Below are 10,098 nucleotides of genomic sequence, written 5' to 3'. Positions count from 1 at the left end.
AGAGCCTCCTGATCCAAGTAGGGTCGCAATTGGTGCACCAGATGAACCTGTGCAAAGGTCCCCCTAGCTACAGCTGTCAAATATTGTTCCAGTCTCAGCTGTGAATCTAGAAGGACACCCAAATTGCGAGCCCATTCTGAGGGGGGCACTTTCTCACCCCCCCAGAACCAAGGATGGACAATCGACATAGTCTTTAGGGGGCAATACCCAGAGCCATTCGGTCTTGTCTAGGTTAAGTCTGAGCCTGTTGACTCCCATCCAGATCCTCACAGCCTTCAGGCACCGGCACATCACATCTACTGCTTTATTGAACTGACGAGGGGTGGAGATATACAGCTGGGTATCATCAGTATATTGCTGATATCCCAACCCGTGTCATTGGATGATTTCACCCAGTGGTTTCATATAGATGTTAAATAGGAGGGGAGAGAGGACTGAGCACTGAGGCACCCCGCAAACGAGGAGCCTAGGGGTCAACTTCTGTCCTTCTATCAGGACCAACTGTGATCAACCAGAGAGATAGGAGGCAAACCACCACAACACGGTGCCTCCCACTCCTAGCTCCCTTAGTCATCCCAGAAAGGATACCATGGTCAATGGTATTGAAAGCCACTGAGAGGTCAAGTAGCACCAAGATAGAGGAATGACCCCATCTCGGGCTCACCAGAAATCATCCCTCAGCATGACCAACACAGTTTCCATGCTATAGCCAGGTCTGAAACCAGACTGAAAAGGGTCCAGATATTCTGTTTCATCCAATGACTGCAGGAGCTGAAGTGCCACCACCTCTCTACGACCTTTCTCACAAAGGATAGGTTGGAGACTAGATGAAAGTTTTTTTTAATTCTGCTGGGTCCAGGGAAGGCTTCTTCAGGAGGGGCCTCACAACCGCTTCCTTTAAGGGCTGCAGGAAGGACACCTCCCTCAAGGACGCGTTAACTAAAGCCTGGAGCCAGCCTCGTGTCATCTCCCTGCTGGCCGAAACCAGCCAGGAGGGGCACGGGTCCAACAAACAAGTGGAGGAACTCATCACCCCTACAGCCTTGTCCACTTCCTCAGGAGTCACTGGCTCAAACTCCTCCCACACAATAGGACTAAGACCCACCCCTGTCATCTCAGTTGGTATTGCCCAATCAGAGTCCAGGTCCATCCAAATCTGAGCGATTTTATCTGACAGAAACTGTACAAATTCCTCAGCTCTACCCTGCAAGGGCTCCTCTGTTCCCCCAACCTTAAGGAGGGAGCGAGTTACCCTAAATAGGCTAGCTGGGTGAGAATCAGTGGATGCAATAAGTGCGGAAAAATGTGAACATTTTGCCGCCTGTAAGTAAGTCCTAACAAAGGCTCTTAAAAGTGTTTGGTCGGATTCGGATTTACTGGTCCTCCAGCATCACTCTAGATGTCTCTTCTGGTGCTTCATCTCCTGGAGCTCCTCAGTAAACCAGGGAGCTTTCCTGGATCCGCTGCCATTGAGAGGCCACAAAGGCGCAATCCAGTCCAATGCTCCAGACGCCGCCTTATGCCAGGCAGCCACTAGGGACTCGGCCGGATTGTGGACAAGGGAGTCAGGTATCTCCCCAAGCTCCTTCTGAAACTCCTCAGGGTCCATTAGGCATCTGGAGTGGAACCACTTAATCGGCTCCGCCTCCCTACGATGGAGGAGTGGCGTCTTAAAGTCCAGCCTCAACAGGAAATGATCTGACCACGACAAGGGTGAGACCTCTATACCCCTTAATTCCAGATCATATCTCCACTGCCCTGAGAGAAATACCAGGTCAAGCAAGTGTCCCCCCTCATGGGTCGGACCCTGAAGTTTTTGGGTCAGGTCCATGGTTGTCATGGAAGCCATGAACTCCTGAGCACCGTCGGAGGATTCACCAAGTGATGGTAGGTTGAAGTCCCCCAGTACCATAAGCCTGGGGATCTCCACCGCCAACCCGGCTACTGCCTCTAGCAGCACAGGCAGGGCTGTTGTCATGCAGCTGGGAGGCAGGTATGTCAACAACAAGCCCAACTGGACCCTTGAGTCCAACCTCAAGAGGAGAGACTCACACCCAACAATCTCCGGGGCAGGGATCCTGCTAGCACAAAGGCTCTTCTGGACTATAGCTGCCGCTCCTCCACTCCTTCCCTGGAGTCGTGGCTGATGCAATATCTGAAACCCATTTGGACACATCTCTGAGAGGGGAACCCCCCCTCCTGGCCCAGCCAGGTTTCAGTTATACATGCCAGGTCAGCCCCCTCCTCCAGGATTAAGTCCCGAACGAGGGGGGCCTTGTTAACAACAGACCTGACATTAAACAGAAGCAGCCTGAAGCCAGGGCCCTGACATCCCAAGTCGCCAGGTATACGAGGTGAGTCCGATGAACCAAAACCAGAGGGGCCGGAACAAGTTATCATTTTGAGACAGCAAGTCCTAGTTCCCTGAGAGGAGCCTACCCCTTGGCTCCCGCCATATCTACCTCTCCCAGTCATAACCACAATATTCCGGCTCTCCATCCCCCCAGGGATCCCCTTCCCCACCTCAGCGGCCTCCCTCCTCCCCGACAGGCAAGGCATCCAACTCGTACCGAACCGGGAGTCATATCTGAGCCCCCATCTGCTTCTGCTTGCACACTCAGCAGAGGGGACTCCATTCCCTGCCCCCGGGTCCCTCATTTTCCCTAATTCCAGCCAGTCCAAACCCACTCCTTCCATTCTAAAAATAATTTAACTTTCAATCCATCCCAAACACACTCACACATACACACATACGCACTGTCCCCAAGGTAAAATTAATATATCAAACAACTTCAAAAATGGTCTAAGCTTCAAAGATGTCGAATAAAATTGAAGCAAGTCTGGGAGTGCTCTAGGGACTCTACTGATGGCTTGTGAGGAGCCACATATTGAGGTATCCCACCAAACAATGAATGTCCTCCTGTTACTGAGCCTTAGCCCTGTCCGATCATTTCCACAAGCCGACGGCCACTCCACCATCTTGCCTTGGGAGGCCTGATGCATTTCACAGAGGCATCTGGTTTTTTTCTTCAGATGGTCCTCCTGGTTGAAGTCCTGCTTTCCTCTCCACTAAGACAGTCTAAGGGGCCACAACTTGGCCCTATTTAAAAATGTTTACATGGGAATAAATCCTAGTTCTTTCTAAAGACAACCTCTAGCCCAGGATAGCTGTTTTATCAGTGGCATGGAAAGTGAAGATTAAAAGATAATTTGGCTGAAAATTTTCCCAGAAGGAACTCCCACTGCAAAGAATGCTGATAAACTTAGTGGGTTTCTCTGCGTCTACCTGCTACCTTAATTAGCAGTGTTTCAAATTCTAAAATTTCTGACTCACTCTTCAAGTAAACCACAACTGAGTTTCTCCATAGATTAAGGGTCATCCAGTTTATGGTTGTTCCGGATGTTGGCTTCTTCCTTCCTGAGTTGCCTTAGCTAGCCCACCCTGGTAGAGCTGAGGCAACAAGGCGACAAACAACCTTAGGTGGTGGTGAAGGGCTCTAGGACCCAGGGGAGCACAGGCAGCCGGGAGCCAGGTTGCAAATTTGTCTCCATGACTCTGTGACTCAGATTAGAAACCAAGAGTCTCAGATTCAAGTCCTATAATCTTATAGGACCCCTGGATACAGTATTCCGGGGTGGACTTACCAAGGCCTTATAAAGTGGTATTAACACTTCAGGTGATCTTGATTCTATCCCTCTGTTTATGCAGCCTAGAACTGTGTTGGCTTTTTTGGCAGCTGCAGCACACGGCTGGCTCCTATTTAAATGGTTGTCCCCTAGGGCTCCAAGATCCCTCTCACAGTTGCTACTATTGAGCAAGGTACCACATATACTAATTGCAAGAGAGGTTGGAATAGATGATTATGTACATGGATATGGCTTTCCAGCAAATCCTTTGGATAGCCCTTCATGTTCAATCATTGCTTGGCGATGCAATGCTTAGAATGCAGAATTTCAGGCTAACTGCGCCCACAGTCAGAGGTTTGATCCTGGTTGACTCAAGGTTGACCCATCCTTCCAAGGCCGATAAAATGAGGACCCAGATTGTTTGGGGCAAAATGCTGACATTGTAAACCACTCTTAGAGTAATGTAACACACTATGGAGTGGTATGTAAGGTATAATAGCCTTTGCTATTGCTATATCAGCGACTCTCTAACAGACATCAACTCAGGTGTCATTTTCTTTATTCTGATTAACTCTTAAATGGGACTCATTGCTCTTGCCTGTCATGTCAGATAATTTCAGTGTGCTTTTGTGCACGTACATCATTTTCTCTGGAGTTTTTCTATGCCACTTTCAGCCTTCTGCTTCTCACGATATGGCATCACTTTGGGCCTTATAACAACTATTACCATATTTTTTGGACTATAAGGTCACTGTTTTGTCTCCCAAAATAGGGATGGGGGTGGGGAAATGTTTGTGTGTCTTATAGACCAAATATTGTGGAAGCCATGCCCACCCACCGGCCATTTTTTGGCTTCTGCACGCCCCATTTTTGGGCCTTTTTTTGACCATTTTCAGGCCTTTTGGGGCCTTTTACAGACCCTTTTTTGGCCTGTTTTGGGGGCTTTTTTCAACCCAATTTTTTTATTTAAAAAAAGGCAAAAAAAAAAAAAAGCTTTGAAAACAGGCTGAAAAAAGCCTCAAAAATGGTTTGAAAAAAGCCCCAAAATTCATCTGGAAAAAGGCTTGAAAATGGGCTGAAGAAAGCCTTGAAAATGGGCAGAAAGTAGCCTTGAAAATGGGCCAAAAGCCTCAAAAATCAGTGGAAAAAAGCCTCATAAACGGGCCAAAAAAGGCTGAAAAATGGGCTGAAAAGAGCCTCCAAAACAGGCCCCAAAAAGCCTCAAAAATGGTTTGAAAAAAGCCCCAAAATTCATCTGGAAAAAGGCTTGAAAATGGGCTGAAGAAAGCCTTGAAAATGGGCAGAAAGTAGCCTTGAAAATGGGCCAAAAGCCTCAAAAATCAGTGGAAAAAAGCCTCATAAACGGGCCAAAAAAGGCTGAAAAATGGGCTGAAAAGAGCCTCCAAAACAGGCCCAAAAAAGCCTCAAAAATGGGCTGAAAAAAGCCGCAAAAAAGGGGCAAAAAAGGTTGAAAAAGGGCTGAAAAAAGGCTGGATAAGGGCTGAAAAAACTCTCAAAAATGGGCTGAAAAAAGCCTCAAAAAAAAAAAAAGGGCCAAAAAACACTGGAAAAGGTCTAAATTTGGTAATTTGGTACCCAGAGGATCGGGAGCACTGAAGCAATGCGATTTGAATGAGCACAACCCTAAGAATGCATTGATGCCAATAAAAGGAAAAACTGGAGAAAAACCAGGAGAAAGATTGGAAGAGGCATTTTGTAAAGCAAGTGTAGGCAGCCATATTCACAGGAAGGCTCACAGATCTTCCCAGGTCATCTGAGAATGTCCAGACAGGACTTACCTTGGGGTTATTGATAAAGCAAATCCACAAACACGTGAAAAATGCCTTAGAACTCCTTGCAGTCAGAATGCCAAGGTTTTGATAGAACTGGACTGCCTCAGAGAAGAGGTTTCAATGCATTGTATATTCTTCTTGATAAAGAAGCTAAATAATATTAGGCAAGGTCACAAATAAGGTAAAATATTTGGGGATACAATTGACAATGAGGTGTAGTTCACTTAAAGAAAATAATTATAATAAGCTTAAGCAACAGATAGGACAAGATTTGGTGAAATGGGGAAGTTTGCAGCTATCTCTGATTGGTAGGATTGCAACTATTAAGATGAATATCTTACCTAGAATTTTGTATCTTTTTCAGACAATTCCAATAAAGCTGGGTAAGGATTTTTTTTTTTTTTGTGGATTTGAATAAAATGGTGTTGAAATACATTTGGCAGGGAAAGAAGGCAAGAATAAAATTTAAGCTGTTACAAGACACTAAAATGAGGGGTGGTTTTGGTCTATCCAACTTTGAATTATATTATCAAGCAGCTAGTTTAATGTGGATCAAAGAATGGATAACATTGAAAAACGCTAGATTATTGAATTTGGAGGGGCATGATTTGTTGATGGGGTGGCATGCCTTTTTTTTTATTAAATTTTTATTTATTTAAAAATACAAACAAAACAAGACAAGTAATCCGGGCTTTTTGTCGGGCCCTGAAAACACATATTTTTCACCTAGCCGGGCTGGCTTGATCCCATCCCTTCGGTATTAATTTGTAATTGGTTTTAATCCGGGTTGTTTTAAATGGATAGCCAAATTATTTAATGTTTTTAAATTGCTTTTAAATTTTATATGTTATGTTTTACCATGGCTGTTCACCGCCCTGAGTCCTGTTGGAGAAGGGCAGTATACAAATTAATTAATTAATTAACTAATAAATAAATAACAAAACATACAAAATATGTAAACAAAAAAAGAGGTCAAATATAATCATGTCGAAGTTATCACAACTGTAATCTGTTATATAATTCTCATTTGTATATTTGACTCTTCCCTAATTGGGTCTTTTACATTGTGTCTGAATTTTTTAAGTCACTATTGGCCTATATTGAATAATGTGTATTTCTATAGCTGTCTTGGGTTCCACTGGCTGCCGCCTAATCCTGTTTTTTCCTTTTCCTATCTTCCAACCAATTGTACCACTTATTCCATGCTAAATAGTAATCATGTTCCTCTTTTTCTTGAAGTTCCTTTATGAGTCTGTCCATTTCTGCACATACCATGATTTTGCTAATTACTTTCTCTTCGCTTGATGTGTCATTACTCTTCTAATTTTGTGCAAAAGTTGTTTTTGTTTAAAAAAATAAAAAAAAACTTTTTTTAAAAAAAATAATAATATTAGGCAAACAGAATTGATGATAATTCATGTTTGAATCCCCAAATCTTACTCATACTAATAAACATTGCACCAGAAAGATATCTAATATTTTAACTCTTTATTCTTTTTATCTTCACTTTGATATTCAGCTCATAAATATTGATAAAGAAATTGAATAATATTAGGAAATATAATGGCATTACAGTGACTTTTTGATCCCAAAATCTTACACATACTAGTCACCATTGTATCCAAAAGTAAAGGAATTGAATTCTTCAGTTCTTTCTTCTTACTAGCTGATCCTTGGTATTCATCTCAGGTCTCAACAGAATGATATAGCATTTAGGGAAAAAGATACATCCCAGTAATCCAGCACTAGAAGCTAAGATGGAGAAGATCTCCACAGCCAACAAGGCTTTTCCCGTGGAGCTCAGGTAAGTTGGAATAGCACCCAAACACTGCAAAATATCAGCATGTTAAAGGTAATGAATTTGGCTTCATTGAAGCTGTCTGGTAATCTGCGAGCACAGAAGGCCACAAAGAAGCTGGCAAGAGCCAGGAAGCCCATGTAGCCTAGGACACAGGAGAACATGACCGTAGAACCTTCGTTACATTCATTGATGATGGCCTCGGTCACAGAATGCATGTTCAACTGTGGAAATGGAGGGAAAGATCCTAGCCAGATGGTGCAAAGGCTAACTTGGATGAGAGAGAAGAAAAGGACAATGGAGGTTGCCATTCTTTTTCCCACCCACTTCTTCATGTTAGAGCCTGGCCTGGTAGCCATGAAGGCTACAACCACAGTGAGAGTTTTGGCCAAGATGCAAGAAACAGCCACGGAGAAGATGATGCCAAAGGTTGGTTGTCGGAGAAGGCAAGTGACTTTACCGGGTTGACCAATGAACAGGAGAGGACACAGGAAACAGAAGTGGAGGGAGATAAGGAGAATGTAGGTGAGGTCCCGGTTCTTGGCTTTGACCAGAGGGGTATCTCTGTGCTTAAGAAATATTCCTAATATAAGAGCAGTGATCAAAGACAATGAAATAGAAATGGAGGCCAAAGTATACCTTAGAAGTTCCTTGTAAGAAAGGTATGTTATAATTTTGTGGATGCAGTCATCTTTTCCTTTGTTTGGGTATTGGTCTTCTGGACATTTGAAGCATTTTTCCATATCTTTAAGACAGATAGACAGAAAGGAAGAAAAGAAAGAAAGATTTCAGGTCAATTTGTGTATAGCATTTTGTCTCCCAAGCAGAGTTGTTGTAACATCCTATGTATGTTTATGTGTACCGATACATATGCATGTGTATAAATATATGCATCAATTTGACCTCATGAATATGACATTCAGCAAGAAACCAAAAGATTGTGAGTTCTACTCACACCTTAGACAGAAAGTCAGCTGGGTGACCTTCACTCAGGGGCACCAAAAATAACATGGACTACTTTGGATTTCAAATAAATAGAAGACCCAAAAGTGCTTTTTCAAGAGGGAACTGGGCTTTCTGGTTTTTCTTTGATGATGCTTTTTCTTCTCACCCAGGAAGCTTCTTCAGCTCTTCTTCAGCTTCTTGGATGAGAAGTGAAATACCTTAGACAGAAAGCCAGCTTAATATTTGACTTCCCAAAGGGCTATTGAATTTTATTAAACTTGATTTATAAAGGTATACAGATTCAACATCTTTTCAATTAATAATTGCAACACAAATATGAAATGTGTTCTCATTGTAATGTCACTTTTGTATATATGGAGAGTAATGCCTTTCTTCTTTCAAAAACAGAAATTATATTTATAAATTGCATACATTTATACAGAGACTGTGTTCAATATGGATTTACAGACAGACACCTTCATGATATCATAATGAATCACAATACAATCCATTCAATGTGTCGATACCTGGTTAAAAGCAGAATGCCAGACAATCAGATCGTCATTAATGAATACTTTTTTCGCTTTTGGAGCACTGGGATCTATCCTTCCAATTCTAACTCTCTGAAAGGATCTGTTTGGAAAAGTGATCATGTTGATGATGTCAAACCCTCCAGTTGTTTCCCCTTTCTCATTCAGGAACACTCTCTCCCCAGCTGAATTGTTGAAAGAAATGCCTTGAAGAAATGGATGGAGCTATTTCAAAGAGAATGAAAGAGAGAAGGAATTGGAAGGAGCTAATAATAATATTCAAATTTTATTTACACATTCTTCCCATTCCTGCGATAATGCTCAAACAGCTACATGGAGAAAATTGATAATCTATATTGCATGGAACTGTATAGATCTTCTCTATAAATGATTTTAAGGAAATATAAGGGGGAAATCATTCAATAAAAGCAAAATGAAAACAATATATTTTGAATATGATATGGACTCACTATTTAAACAATGAATCAAGCCTACACAATCCATAATCTTATTTTATCTATCTATCTATCTATCTATCTATCTATCTATCTATCTATCTATCATCTATCTATCTATCTCAATCTAGTTTGGTCTGATCTTTCATCAGAATAGAGCTGGAAGGGATATTGGAGGTCTTCTAGAACCAGCCCTCTGTTCAAGTAGGAGATCCTATACCATTGCAGACAAGTGACTGTCCAGTCCCTTCTTAGAAACTTCCAATGATGGAGCACCCATGATTTCTAGTGGCAAGCTGTTCCACTGGTTAATTGTCTTTGCTGTTAGGAAGTTTCTCCTTAATTCCAGGTTGCTTATCCAGATCTGATCTAAACTTATCTAGATTAATATTTTCCAATACAAAAATAAGATGTTAATTAACAATTGTTAATTGTTATGGAGAATGTCTTTCAAAATATAGAATTTTTTTTAAACCAGAACTAAAATTAAGACTTCAACTAAATTTAAGTAAGATGCATAACGTATGTATAGCATGTAGGCATCACCTGCCAAGGCTGCAGAGCTTGAAATTCAAACCTTTGACTTTCTCTGTGTGGGGCTCTAAATCTCACTGCCTCATGCAATGAATGTGCCACGGCATAAACAGCATTGTAGATACTGTAGCTTTGGCCAGTCATCTGCAACTCAAACAGAGCACCAGGCAGATTCTCCAAATTCTCTTCTCCGCTACAAGTTTCATCGATCATTGAGGGTGATTCTTCATTTGAAAGTGAACAGTCAAACAATTGCTCCCAAATAACTTGAAGAAATCCATCTCTGTGGGTTGAAGGTTTGATGACTTGAAGAAATTCTTTAAAGCCTTGAATGTCTCTTGAATGAACAGTAAAGGAAAGAGCCCCGTGGAACAACTGGAGATCCCAGCTCCTTTGAAGTCCTGTCAGTGTGAAAT

General features: G+C 42.1%; 1 pseudogene; it reads right to left on the bottom strand.

Moving 5' to 3' along the window:
* Positions 1-7,065: 7,065 nt before the first annotated feature.
* LOC139324811 (vomeronasal type-2 receptor 26-like) lies at positions 7,066-7,961 on the bottom strand (annotated as a pseudogene).
* Between the last annotated feature and the right edge of the window lie 2,137 nt (positions 7,962-10,098).

The sequence above is a fragment of the Pituophis catenifer genome, unplaced genomic scaffold (assembly GCF_029215685.1).
Source record: "Pituophis catenifer annectens isolate HBS135680 unplaced genomic scaffold, rPitCat1.0.hap2 SCAF_15, whole genome shotgun sequence".
In the NCBI taxonomy this organism is placed as follows: domain Eukaryota; kingdom Metazoa; phylum Chordata; class Lepidosauria; order Squamata; family Colubridae; genus Pituophis; species Pituophis catenifer.
This window is presented reverse-complemented; position numbering and strand designations above follow the sequence as displayed.